We start from the raw sequence: 13843 nt of genomic DNA, 5'->3' as shown, positions 1-13843 counted from the left end.
ACCAAGCCAATTAACCTACATACTTGTATGTCTTTGGAGCGTGGGAGGAAACCGAAGATATCAAAACCCACACAGGTCACGGGGAGAACGTATGGACTCCGTACAGACAGCACATGTATTCGCGATCGAACCCGGGTCTCCGGCGCTGCATTCGCTGTAAGGCAGCAACTCTACCGCTGCGCCTACCTATCTGGTCATGAGTATAGATGTTGGGAGATCATGTCGCAGTTGTATAAGACGCTGGTGAGTTTGCATTTAGAGTATTGTGTTCAGTTCTGGGCACCATGTTATAGGAAAGATATTGTCAAGCTTGAAGGGGCTCAGAGAAGATTTACGAGGATGTTGCCAGGGTCTAGAGGGTGTGAGCTATAGGGAGAGGTTGAGCAGGCTGGGTCTTAAATCCTTGGAGCGCAAGGAGGATGAGGGATGATCTTATAGACAATAGACAATAGACAATAGGTGCAGGAGTAGGCCATTCAGCCCTTCGAGCCAGCACCGCCATTCAATGCGATCATGGCTGATCACTCTGAATCAGTACCCCGTTCCTGCCTTCTCCCCATACCCCCTCACTCCGCTATCCTTAAGAGCTCTATCCAGCTCTCTCTTGAAAGCATCCAACGAACTGGTCTCCACTGCCTTCTGAGGCAGAGAATTCCACACCTTCACCACTCTCTGACTGAAAAAGTTCTTCCTCATCTCCGTTCTAAATGGCCTACCCCTTATTCTTAAACTGTGGCCCCTTGTTCTGGACTCCCCCAACATTGGGAACATGTTTCCTGCCTCTAATGTGTCCAATCCCTTAATTATCTTATATGTTTCAATAAGATCCCCCCTCATCCTTCTAAATTCCAGTGTATACAAGCCTAATTGCTCCAGCCTTTCAACATACGACAGTCCCGCCATTCCGGGAATTAACCTAGTGAACCTACGCTGCACGCCCTCAATAGCAAGAATATCTTTCCTCAAATTTGGAGACCAAAACTGCACACAGTACTCCAGGTGCGGTCTCTCCAGGGCCCGGTACAACTGTAGAAGGACCTCTTTGCTCCTATACTCAACTCCTCTTGTTACGAAGGCCAACATTCCATTGGCTTTCTTCACTGCCTGCTGTACCTGCATGCTTCCTTTCAGTGACTGATGCACTAGGACACCCAGATCTCGTTGAACATCCCCTCTTCCTAACTTGACACCATTCAGATAATAATCTGCCTTTCTATTCTTACTTCCAAAGTGAATAACCTCACACTTATCTACATTAAACTGCATCTGCCATGTATCCGCTCACTCACACAACCTGTCCAAGTCACCCTGCAGCCTTATTGCATCTTCCTCACAATTCACACTACCCCCCAGCTTAGTATCATCTGCAAATTTGCTAATGGTACTTTTAATCCCTTCATCTAAGTCATTAATGTATATCGTAAATAGCTGGGGTCCCAGCACCGAACCTTGCGGTACCCCATTGGTCACTGCCTGCCATTCCGAAAGGGACCCATTTATCCCCACTCTTTGCTTTCTGTCTGTCAACCAATTTTCTATCCATGTCAGTACCCTACCCCCAATACCATGTGCTCTAATTTTGCCCACTAATCTCCTATGTGGGACCTTGTCGAAGGCTTTCTGAAAGTCGAGGTACACCACATCCATTGACTCTCCCCTGTCAATTTTCCTAGTTACATCCTCAAAAAATTCCAGTAGATTTGTCAAGCATGATTTCCCCTTCGTAAATCCATGCTGACTCGGAATGATCCTGTTACTGCTATCCAAATGCTCAGCAATTTCGTCTTTTATAATTGACTCCAGCATCTTCCCCACCACTGATGTCAGACTAACTGGTCTATAATTACCCATTTTCTCTCTCCCTCCTTTCTTAAAAAGTGGGATAACATTTGCTATCCTCCAATCCACAGGAACCGATCCTGAATCTATAGAACATTGAAAAATGATCTCCAATGCTTCCACTATTTTTAGAGCCACCTCCTTAAGTACCCTGGGATGCAGACCATCAGGCCCTGGGGATTTATCAGCCTTCAGTCCCATCAGTCTACCCAAAACCATTTCCTGCCTAATGTGGATTTCCTTCAGTTCCTCCATCACCCTAGGTTCTCCGGCCCCTAGAACATTTGGGAGATTGTGTGTATCTTCCTCAGTGAAGACAGATCCAAAGTAACGGTTTAACTCGTCTGCCATTTCTTTGTTCCCCATAATAAATTCCCCTGCTTCTGTCTTCAAGGGACCCACATTTGCCTTGACTATTTTTTTCCTCTTCACGTACCTAAAAAAAAATTTGCTATCCTCCTTTATATTATTGGCTAGTTTACCCTCGTACCTCATCTTTTCTCCCCGTATTGCCTTTTTAGTTAACTTTTGTTGCTCTTTAAAAGAGTCCCAATCCTCTGTCTTCCCACTCTTCTTTGCTATGTTATACTTCTTGATTTTTATGCTGTCCTTGACTTCCCTTGTCAGCCACAGGTGTCTCTTACTCCCCTTAGAGTCTTTCCACCTCTTTGGAATAAATTGATCCTGCAACCTCTGCATTATTCCCAGGAATACCTGCCATTGCTGTTCTACCGTCTTCCCTGCTAGGGCCTCCTTCCAGTCAATTTTGGCCAGCTCCTGCCTCATGCCTCTGTAATCCCCTTTGCTATACTGTAATACTGACACTTCCGATTTTCCCTTCTGCCTTTCCATTTGCAGAGTAAAACTTATCATGTTGTGATCATTGCCTCCTAATGGCTCTTTTACCTCTAGTCCCCTTATCAGATCAGGATCATTACACAACACTAAATCCAGAATTGCCTTCTCCCTGGTAGGCTCCAGTACAAGCTGTTCTAAGAATCCATCTCGAAGGCACTCTACAAACTCTCTTTCCTGGGGTCCATTTCCAACCTGATTTTCCCAGTCTACCCGCATGTTGAAATCTCCCATAACCACCGTAGCATTACATTTTTGACACGCCAATTTTATCTCCTGATTCAACTTGCACCCTATGTCGAGGCTACTGTTTGGGGGCCTATAGATAACTCCCATTAGGGTCTTTTTACCCTTACAATTTCTCATTTCTATCCATACTGATTCAACATCTCCTGATTCTATGTCACCCCTTGCAAGGGAATGAATATCATTCCTTACCATCAGAGCAACCCCACCCCCTCTGCCCACCTGTCTGTCTTTTCTATACGTTGTGTACCCCTGAATATTCAGTTCCCAGCCCTGGTCCTCTTGTAACCATGTCTCAGTGATCCCTACAACATCATACTTGCCCATGACTAACTGAGCCTCAAGCTCATCCACTTTATTTTTTATACTACGCGCATTTAAGTACAACACTTTAACTTCTGTATTTACCTCCCCTCTCACATCGGTCACAAATGGCCCTGCCCTTAATCTCTTTTCCCCTCTAGAACTTCTGTTCCCATTCTTCCGAGAGTCTTCTGCAATATACAGATTGCACAGAGGTGTATAAAATCGTGAGAGGAATAAATCGGGTAGATGCACAGAATCTCCTGCCCAGAGTTGGTGAATCGAGGACCAGAGGACATAGATTCAAGGTGAAGGGGAGAAGATTGAATGGGAATCTGAGGGGTGTGATGGTCCCTGGTGGTCAGCCAAGCGTGGTGCAAACCCTTGGCTTTGGGGGGCGGTGGGGGGTCACGGAACCTGGAATGGGGAGGAGGGGCAATTGGGAGTGGAGTTCCAGCAGGAGTTGAACTGGTTGGGGGTTTGGGGAGCTGTGTGGCGCTTGAACAATAAAGAACACTCCGCTTGACACGTGTCCCACTTCATTGGCTTTGCTTGACTCTTGTGTCCCGCGTCAGATTTTTTAGATTTAGAGATACAGCGCGGAAACAGGCCCTTCGGCCTGGAAACGGGTCCGCGCCGCCCAGCGATCACCGCACATTAACACTATCCTACACACACTAGGGACAAATTTTACATTTGCCCAGCCAATTAACCTACATACCTGTACGTCTTTGGTGTGTGGGAGGAAACCGAAGATCTCGGAGAAAACCCATGCAGGTCACGGGGAGAACGTACAAACTCCGTACAGACGGCGCCGGTAGTCAGGATCGAACCTGAGTCTCCGGCGCTGCATCCGCTGTAAGGCAGCAACTCTACCGCTGCGCCACCGTGCCGCCGGGGATAATTTTTTCACACAACGGGTGGTGGGTGTACGGAACAAGCTGCCAGAGGAGGTGGTTGAGGCACGGACTATCCCATCATTTAAGAAACAGTTAGACAGGTACATGGATAGGACAGGTTTGGAGGGGATATGAACCAAACGCAGGCAGGTGGGATTAGTGTAGCTGGGACATGTTGGCCGGTGTGGGCAAGTTGGGCCGAGGGGCCTGTTTCCACACTGTATCACTCTATGGTTCTATCTCCCAGGTGAGAAGGCTGAGCCCTGACTTGCTGCTCGATGCTCTTTCAATGCCTCAGTGCTCCACTGTGTGGTCTGGGTGCTTCAACACTGCCATCACATGGAGCCGCACTGATCAGCTGCAGGTATCATCAAACATGCAGGAAGGAACTGCAGATGCTGGTTTAAACCGAAGATAGACACAAAAAAGCTGGAGTAACTCTGCGGCTCAGGCAGCATCTCTGGAGAAAAGGAATGGGTGACTTTTCGGGTCTAGTCTGAAGAAGGGTCTCGACCCAAAAAGTCACCCATTCCATCTCTCCAGAGATGCTGCCTGACCACCCCCCCCCCCCCCTCCCCTCCCTGCTCCAGCATTTCTGTGTCTATCTTCGGTATCACTAAACAGTTGTTCTCTACGACATTCCTCCTGCTGTCCAGCTCCATGACCGTTTTAACCCAGACTGCCCTGATCTGTCGTTTTCACACCTTGCCCTTCCATCTCTCTCTCGTTTCCCTCTCCCCCGACTCTCAGTCTAAAGAAGGGTCTCGACCCGAAACGTCACCCATTTCTCCTCTCCAGAGATGCTGCCTGTCCCGCCTGAGTTACTCCAGCATTTTGTGCCTCTTCAGGAAACTATTTATTCATCTGGCTGAAGCCTTTTTAATACTTAGTTCTTTAAGTTCATACGTGATAGGAGTAGAATTAGGCCATTCGGCCCATCAAGTCTATTCCACCATTCAATCATGGCTGGTCCATCTCTCCCTCCTAACCCCATTTTCCTGCCTTCTCCCCGTAACCCCTGACACCCGCACTAATCAAGAATCTATCTATTTATTCACAAAATGCTGGAGTAACTCAGCAGGTCAGGCAGCATCTCGGGAGAGAAGGAATGGGTGACGTTTCGGGTCGAGACCCTTCTTCAGACTGATGTCGGGGGTGGGACAAAGGAAGGATATAGGTGGAGACAGGAAGATAGAGGGAGATCTGGGAAGGAGGAGGGGAAGGGAGGGACAGAGGAGCTATCTGAAGTTGGAGAAGTCGACGTTCATACCACCGGGCCGCAAACTGCCCAGGCGAAATATGAGGTGCTGCTCCTCCAATTTCCGGCGGGCCTCACTATGGCACTGGAGGAGGCCCATGACAGAGAGGTCAGACTGGGAATGGGAGGGGGAGTTGAAGTGCTGGGCCACCGGGAGATCAGTGGCGTTAATGCGGACCGAGCGCAGGTGTTCAGCGAAGCGATCGCCGAGCCTGCGCTTGGTTTCGCCGATATAGATGAGTTGACATCTAGAGCAGCGGATGCAATAGATGAGGTTGGAGGAGGTGCAGGTGAACCTTTGTCTCACCTGGAAAGAATGTTTGGGTCCTTTGATGGAGTTGAGGGGGGAGGTAAAGGGACAGGTGTTGCATCTCGTGCGGTTGCAAGGGAAAGTGCCCGGGGTTAGGGTGGTTTGGGTAGGAAGGGACGAGTGGACCAGGGAGTTGCGGAGGGAACGGTCTCTGCGGAATGCAGAGAGGGGAGGGGATGGGAAGATATGGCCAGTGGTGGGGTCCTATCTCTGCCTTAAAAATATCCATTGACTTGGCCTCCACAGCCGTCTGTGGCAGTGAATTCCACAGATTCACCACCCTCTGACTAAAGAAATTCCTCCTCATCTCCATCCTAAAGGAACGTCCTTTAATTCTGAGGCTGTGACCTCTGGTCCTAGACTCTCCCATTAGTTATATCATAATATTGTTTTAGAATACAAGATTAATATAACAATTACAATACTGTAATTGCCATCCAAACTTGTTTTAGTGCCCTCTAAGCACAGTGTCTACCATACTTATTAAATTAATAAATAAGTGTTGGGAGATGCATAGCTGAATTAATCACCTTTAAAACTTCCAACAGCAGCAAGAAGAGGAGAAACCTAATTCATATATACAGCGTGGATTCTTAACATCCTTTTGAAAGTAGTGAAATAAAAACAAATGCTTCTCCCCCCACCCCCTCTCCATCAGTTCTACAACCATGTTTAAACCCAGACTGCTTTGATCCTCTGAAGAAGGGTCTCGACCTGAAACGTCACCCACTCCTCCTCTCCAGAGATGCTGCCTGTCCCGCTGAGTTACTCCAGCTTTTCGTGTCCAGCTTCTGCTTTGATCTGTTGTTTTCACACCTCGCCCTTCCAAATCTCTGGTCTCCCTCTCCCCTGACTCTCTGTCGGAAGAAGGGTCCCAACCCGATTCCTTCTCTCCAGAGATGCTGCCTGTCCAACTGAGTTACTCTAGTGCATTGTGCCTTTGTTTTGTACACCGGCATCTGCAGTTCGTCGCGCCTATATTTTGCTCCCCCCCCCCCCCCCCCCAGCAAAATCTCCTCAAGGTATGCCAACCGTAGAAGTTCCACCTATCACTTGCCCAGTTTTGGCCTGCACCCACCTCTCTCGCAGCTTTCTCCCCACTTCCACTACAAGCAGTCTGAAGAAGAGTCCCGACCCTTCAGATTCAGGGTGAGGGGGGAAAGATTTAATAGGAACCTGAGGGGTAAGTTTTGTTACACAAAGGGTGGTGGGTGTATGGAACGAGCTGCCAGAGGAGGTAGTTGAGACTATTGTTACGTTTAAGAGACATTTGGAGTGTTACATGGATGGGGAAGGTTTGGAGGGATATGGGCCAAACGCGGGCAGGTGGGACTAGTGCAGCTGGGACTTGTTGGCCGGCATGGGCAAGTTGGGCCGAAGAGCCTGCTTCCACACTGTGTGGCTCTATGACTCGAAACTTTACCTTTCCAGCTCTCTACTTGGCTTTACACGGTTACGCCAGCACTTTGTGTTCACAGATACTTGCCTCTGTCATGTAGTTCCTTCAAGTTTAATATTCAGTGTGATCTGCAACCGAGCGGGTCCAGGGCGATGGAGATGGCCTGCAGCAGCCTGGGGCTTACCTGGGCTTACCTGGGCTCACTTGGGCTCACCTGGGCTTACCTGGACTTACCTGGGCTCACCTGGGCATACCTGGGATCACCTGGGCTTACCTGGGCCTACCTGGACTTACCTGGGCTTACCTGGACTCACCTGGGCTCATTTGGACTTACCTGGGCTCACCTGGGCTCACCTGGGCTCACCTGGGATCACCTGGGCTTACCTGGGCTCACCTGGGCTCACTTGGGCTCACCTGGGCTTACCTGGACTTACCTGGACTTACCTGGGCTCACCTGGGCATACCTGGGCATACCTGGGCTCACCTGGGCTTACCTGGGCTCACCTGGGCTCACCTGGGCTCACCTGGGCTCATCTGGACTTACCTGGGCTCACCTGGGCTTACCTGGTCTCACCTGGGCTCACCTGGGCTCACCTAGGCTCACCTGGGCTCACCTGGGCTCACCTGGGCTCATCTGGGCTCACCTGGGCTCACCTGGGCTTACCTGGGCTCACCTGGGCTTACCTGGGCTTACTAAAGACAGCAAGCATTGTCGCAGAGACAGCTATCTGCAAGGGCATCGTGTGTGTTTGTGAAGCAGTGGTGCAGAGTGGAGGATGAGGAATGTGAGCAGAGGTCTGTCTGTCAGAATCTATTGGAGAGGTGGTTACAGGGCTTCCACCTGCAACACTTTGCCTCCGAGAAGTTATTGTCCCAAATCATCCTTACACAAGAAATAAAATGAACACGGGTCCCAACATACAGCGCTTTCCTCGTACATCAAGTTGACCTGGTGTCATGAGTGGTGACAGCGCAGTAGAGCTGTACAATTTAATAAATTGAAGTGTTGGGCTTCATTCCACGGCAGAAACCTAACCTTGATTTCAGTCTTGTTAGTCGGGTTTAGAGACACAGCGCGGAGGCAGGCCCTTCGGCCCACCGAGTCCACGCCGACTAGCGACCCCCGCACACCGACACTATCCTACATTTTCACCGACCCCCAATTAACCTACAAACCTGCACGTCTTTGGAGCGTGGGTGGAAAGCGGAGCACCTGGAGAAAACCCACCCACGCAGGTCATGGGGAGAACGTACAAACTCCGTACAGACGGCACCCGTAGTCGGGATCGAACCCGGGTCTCTGGCACTGTGAGCACTGCCAGGCAGCAACTCTACCGCTGCGCCACCGTGCCACCCAAGCCATGCCCGTAGGTTCAAGGTGAGAGGGGAAAGATTGGAAGGTTTCCCTGGAGCGCGAGGGGCAACGATAGACGATAGACGGCGGCAGACACATAAAACCTCCTTTGGCCTTTTATAATATTATTTGTCCAGGTGGTCATTTTCCCTTTTTAAGCAAGCGCGTCTCTTTAAAATTTGGGCTGCCGGCCAAGTTTCTTTGCATTAATGGCTACCTACGCTCCTGGCACGAGATCAGAGCCCCACTGGGCTTTACACTAATAACTGGTACACACAGCCGTCACAGGGTAACGAAGGAGAGCCAACCCCCATATGTTTTTCGGTTAGCTCTGTGCTTCCAGTTAGCCACTCCGGTTACCACTTCATCAGGAGTGCTGTATCAATCCTATAAAGCACAGCATTGTATTGGAGCGCATTGATTTGCACTGGAATAATCCAACAGTTCAGACCCACTTCAAGACCTCAGAGCAGAATATTTATTGTGCCTTAAATTGCTGAGCAATTAGCAGATGGCTCTTGTTAGGCTAAGAGGAAGTAAAATGTGGACTGGATAACTATAATTATCAGAGCATTACCCTTGTGGTAGCGCTCCAGAGGACCGTCAAACACAGGATAGGACAGGGGGAAAAAATGCTGATGCTGGTTTAAATCGAAGGTAGACACAAAATCCTGGGGTAACTCAGCGGGTCAGGCAGCATCTCGGGAGAGAAGGAATGGGTGACGTTTCCGGTCGAGATCCTTCTTCAGTATGAAGTTACTCTAGCATTTTGTGTCTACCATAGGACAGGATAGGATCAGATGGGATGGGACAGGTTTGGAGGGATAGGGGCCAAACGCGGGCAGGTGGGACTAGTGAAGCTGGGACATGTTGGCCGGTGTGGGCAAGTTGGGCCGAAGGGCCTGTTTCCACACTGTATCACTCTGTGACCGTGACTCTAAACATGTGCCGAGACTACGGCAGAGGAGCTGGGGAACCAACGAAGGGAAGAGGGCGGTGGTGCACAGTGGTGCAGCAGGTGAGCGAGCCCCTGCTTTACAGCGCCAAGGATCGAGGTCTCGGATGCAGTCTGCGTGGAGTTTGCACATCCTCCATGTGACTGCGTGGGTTTCCTCCGGGTGCTCCTGTCTCCCTCCACTTCCCAAAGGCGTGCAGGCAGACCTGTAGGTTAATTGGCCCTCTGTTAATTGCTCCCAGTGTGCAGAGAGTGAAGAGAATTGGCCTCCACTGCCTTCTGAGGCAGAGAATTCCACAGATTTACAACTCTCTCTGACTGAAAAAGTTTTTCCTCATCTCCGTTCTAAATGGCCTACTCCTTATTCTTAAACTGTGGCCCCTGGTTCTGGACTCCCCCAACATCGGGAACATGTTTCCTGCCTCTAACGTGTCCAACCCCTTAATAATCTTATATGTTTCGATAAGATCCGCTCTCATCCTTCTAAATTCCAGTGTATAAAAGCACGTGCCTTTCGAAAGGAGATGAGGAGGAATTCCTTTAGTTAGAGGGTGGTGAATCTGTGGAAGATGTCGCCACAGACGGCTGTGGAGGCCAGGTCATCCAGTGTGTTTAAAGCAGAAATTGACAGGTTCCTGATGACTAAGGGTGTCAGAGGTTGATGGGGAGAAGGCAGGAGAATGGGGTGGAAAGAGAAAGGTAGATCAACCATTATTGAATGGTGGAGTTGACACAATGGGCAGAATGGCCTAATTCCGCTCCTATGACTGATGAAACTATGGTGGCGCTGCGACTCGCCTTCGGAGGCTCCGAAGGCTTCTTCGGCCGCGGGCCGCGTGGATATCGGAAGCTCGCAGCCCCTGCCCTGGGTGGAGGCCGACATCGGGCGCTCCGGCAGCGGCGGCGTCTTTGCCCACCCCGAGTCACGGGGCTTGGGTCGGCCCGCCGCGGAACTTTCACCGTCCGGCGCGGCCTAAAATAGGCCGCGGGATTTTTTCTGCCCGGCGGGGGCCTTCAATGTCGGGAGCCAGGACCGCCCCGACGTGCAGCGGCAGCGTCTTCGCCCGCCCCGAATCGCGGGGCTTGGGTCAGCCCGCTGCGGTCCTTTCACCGTCCGGCGCGACCTGGAACGTGGCAACTTCAGCAGCCTGACCGCGGGAGAAGACGGAAGGGGAAGAGAAAAGACATTCTGGCCTTCCATCACAGTGAGGAGGTGACTGGAGGAGACTCACTGTGATGGATGTTTCTTTTGTTTGTTTTGTGTCGGTTTGTGGTTATGTGTGTGTAATTGGTTATTTTTATTGCTCTTATTGTTGGACTGTGGGTGACGAAATCTCGTCCAAAAGACTTGTTATTTTGGATGACAATAAAGGTTATTCTGATTCTGATTCTGATGGGAAAGTGAGATGACATAGAACTAGTGTGAACAGGTTACCAATGGTCGGCTTGGACTCGGTGGGCCAAAGGCCTATTTCTATGCTGTCTCTCTGAAACGAAATCTCTAAACTAAGTAACTCCTTCTATTGGAAGAGAACAGCTCACAATTACATGGCGGAACCAATGACCTGCAAAGTGGATGTGCTACCACAGGTCAATGGTTAGTAGCAATCAATTGATGAGGAGAGACTAACCACACTGCCGATGCTAGAATCTAAAACAAACACAGAAATGCTGGGAGAAATCAGCCAGCAAAGCAGCATCTAACTCCCTCTTAAATATAGCCAATGAACTGGCCTCAACTACCTTCTGTGGCAGAGAATTCCACAGATTCACCACTCTCTGTGTGAAAAAAAAAATTCTCATCTCGGTCCTAAAAGACTTCCCCCTTATCCTTAAACTGTGACCCCTTGTTCTGGACTTCCCCAACATCAGGAACGATCTTCCTGCATCTAGCCAGTCCAACCCCTTAAGAATTTTGTAAGTTTCTATAAGATCCCCCCTCAATCTTCTAAATTTCAGCGAGTACAAGCCGAGTCTATCCAGTCTTTCTTCATATGAAAGTCCTGCCATCCCAGGGATCAATCTGGTGAACCTTCTCTGTACTCCCTCTATGGCAAGAATGTCTTTCCTCAGATTAGGAGACCAAAACTGTACGCAATTTAGTTTAGTTTAGATCAGTTTAGTTTAGTTTAGTTTATTGTCACGTGCACGGAGGTACAGGGAAAAGCTTTTTGTCGCGCGCTAACCAGTCAGCGGAAAGACAATACACGATTACAATCGAGCAGTCCGCAGTGTACAGATGCATGATAGAGCGTGCAGCGTGAATAATGTTTACTGCAAGGTAAAGTCAAGTCAAGTTAGTCCGAGGGACTCCAGTGAGGTAGATAGAAGTTCAGGGTTGCTCTCTGGGTGTTGGTAGAATGGTTCAGTTGCCTGATAATAGCTGGGAAGAAACTGTCAGTCCTGAAATCAGTTAACATCTTGGGTCTAAGGCTCCTTCTTCAGAGTGGAGGAAGACGTGTCCATCTAGCCCAGCTTGCCAGCCAGCAGTAGTTATACGCAATGGTAACATTGCCCGTCTCCGTCCATCCCTCTCCTCCACAGCTGCAGAAACCCTCATCCACGCCTTCATCACCTCCCGTCTGGACTACTGCAACAGCCTCCTCTATGGCGCACCCTCAAAAATCATCAATAAACTTCAATACATTCAAAACTCCGCTGCCCGTCTACTCACACACACCTCGATCCGTGACCATATCACCCCCGTCCTTTATAAACTCCACTGGCTCCCCATCCCCCAGAGAATCCAGTACAAAATCCTCCTCATAACCTACAAAGCCCTCCATAACCTGGCCCCATCCTACCTGACCGACCTCCTCCACAGGCACACTCCCACCTGCACCCTCCGCTCTGCCGCTGCCAATCTCCTATTCCCCCCACAGCCGGACTAAACTCAGATCCTGGGGGGACAGGGCTTTCTCCATCGCTGCTCCCACCCTATGGAACTCACTACCCCAAACCGTTAGAGACTCCTCCACACTCACCACATTCAAAACATCGCTGAAGTCTCACCTGTTCAGTACTGCCTTCAACCACTGAAGGTCACCTCACCTTCTGTCTCCTTTCTCTGTTCGTTTATTTATTTACTTATTTATCTATTTATTCATTTCCCTATGTTCTCAAAATCTCTGTAAAGCGTCTTTGAGTATATGAAAAGCGCCATATAAATAAAATGTATTATTATTATTATTATTATTAACCCAGTCCATCAGCTTGTCTTTTATGTGCAGGACTGAACTGAGTTACTCCAGCATTTTGTGCCTGCATTTGGTGTAAAGGCAGACACAAAATGCTGGAGTAACTCAGCGGGACGGGCACCATCTCTGGAGAGAAGGGACAGGTGTCTTTTGGGGTCGAGGCGTCTGATGAAGGGTCTTGACCCGAAGCTCGAGGTGGGCTCCACCTCCCCTTTGGTCATCGGTGCCGGCTCTGATCTGTTCTGAACCTTTTCACACCTCTAGTTTCCTTATGCCCTGACTCTCAGTCTGAAGAAGGGGTCTCAACCCGAAACGTCACCCATTCCTTTTTCCCCAGAGATGCTGCCCGACCCGCTGAGTTACTCCAGCATTTCGTGTCTACCATAGGATAGGAAAGGATAGGATAGGACAGGACAGGACAGGTTTGGAGGGAGAGAGGCCAAACGCGGGCAGGTGGGACTAGTGTAGCTGGGACATGTTGGCCGGTGTGGGCAGGTTGGGCCGAAGGGCCTGTTTCTCGACTGTATCACTCCAGCACTTTGTGCCTAGCTCATCTTTTACCGTTGACGTGCCCTGTCTTTGGTGCCACGTGACATGGGTTCCACGGGGTTTACAACCCTTAATGAATCAGGGCAGTAATTAAGAATCAAACTGAGATTTCCTCATTACTGAGGCAAACCATCCTGTCTGTAAGTAGCAGGATGTGTTGTAAGTTCATGTTGGATTCCTTGTTTACTGGAAATCAATGCCCTGCTAATGACATCCATTTACTCACAAACATGATTTATTACTAATTATCTTCCTTGTGTATTTACACTGTATTAGCTACTGAGGTGCCAATAAGGCCATCTTGGTGCACTGATTCTGCTGCCTTGACTGCACATGGTCTGCAGTGTACACAAAGGCTACCGTGAAACGATCGTGCGCAGCACGCAGTACTGTGACAGAAATATACTTATCGCACAAAGGGGCAACAGTAGCAAGCCCCCGGGTCAGCCATGATCACATTGAATGGGGTGGTGCTGGCTCAAAGGGCCGAATGGCCTACTCCTGCACCTATCGTCTATTCTCTATTGTCACTCATTCCTTCTCTCCAGAGATGCAGCCTGTCCCGCTGAGTTACTCCAGCATTTTGTGTCCATCTGCAATACTTGACCTCAGTATGCTTTCTGATTCCGTGCATTGCCAGTCATACTTGGCCAAACTTATTAAGACAAGGAGATAGACA

Source organism: Rhinoraja longicauda, chromosome 26 (assembly GCF_053455715.1).
Source record: "Rhinoraja longicauda isolate Sanriku21f chromosome 26, sRhiLon1.1, whole genome shotgun sequence".
In the NCBI taxonomy this organism is placed as follows: Eukaryota; Metazoa; Chordata; class Chondrichthyes; order Rajiformes; family Arhynchobatidae; genus Rhinoraja; species Rhinoraja longicauda.
Note: the sequence above shows the minus strand (reverse complement) of the source record.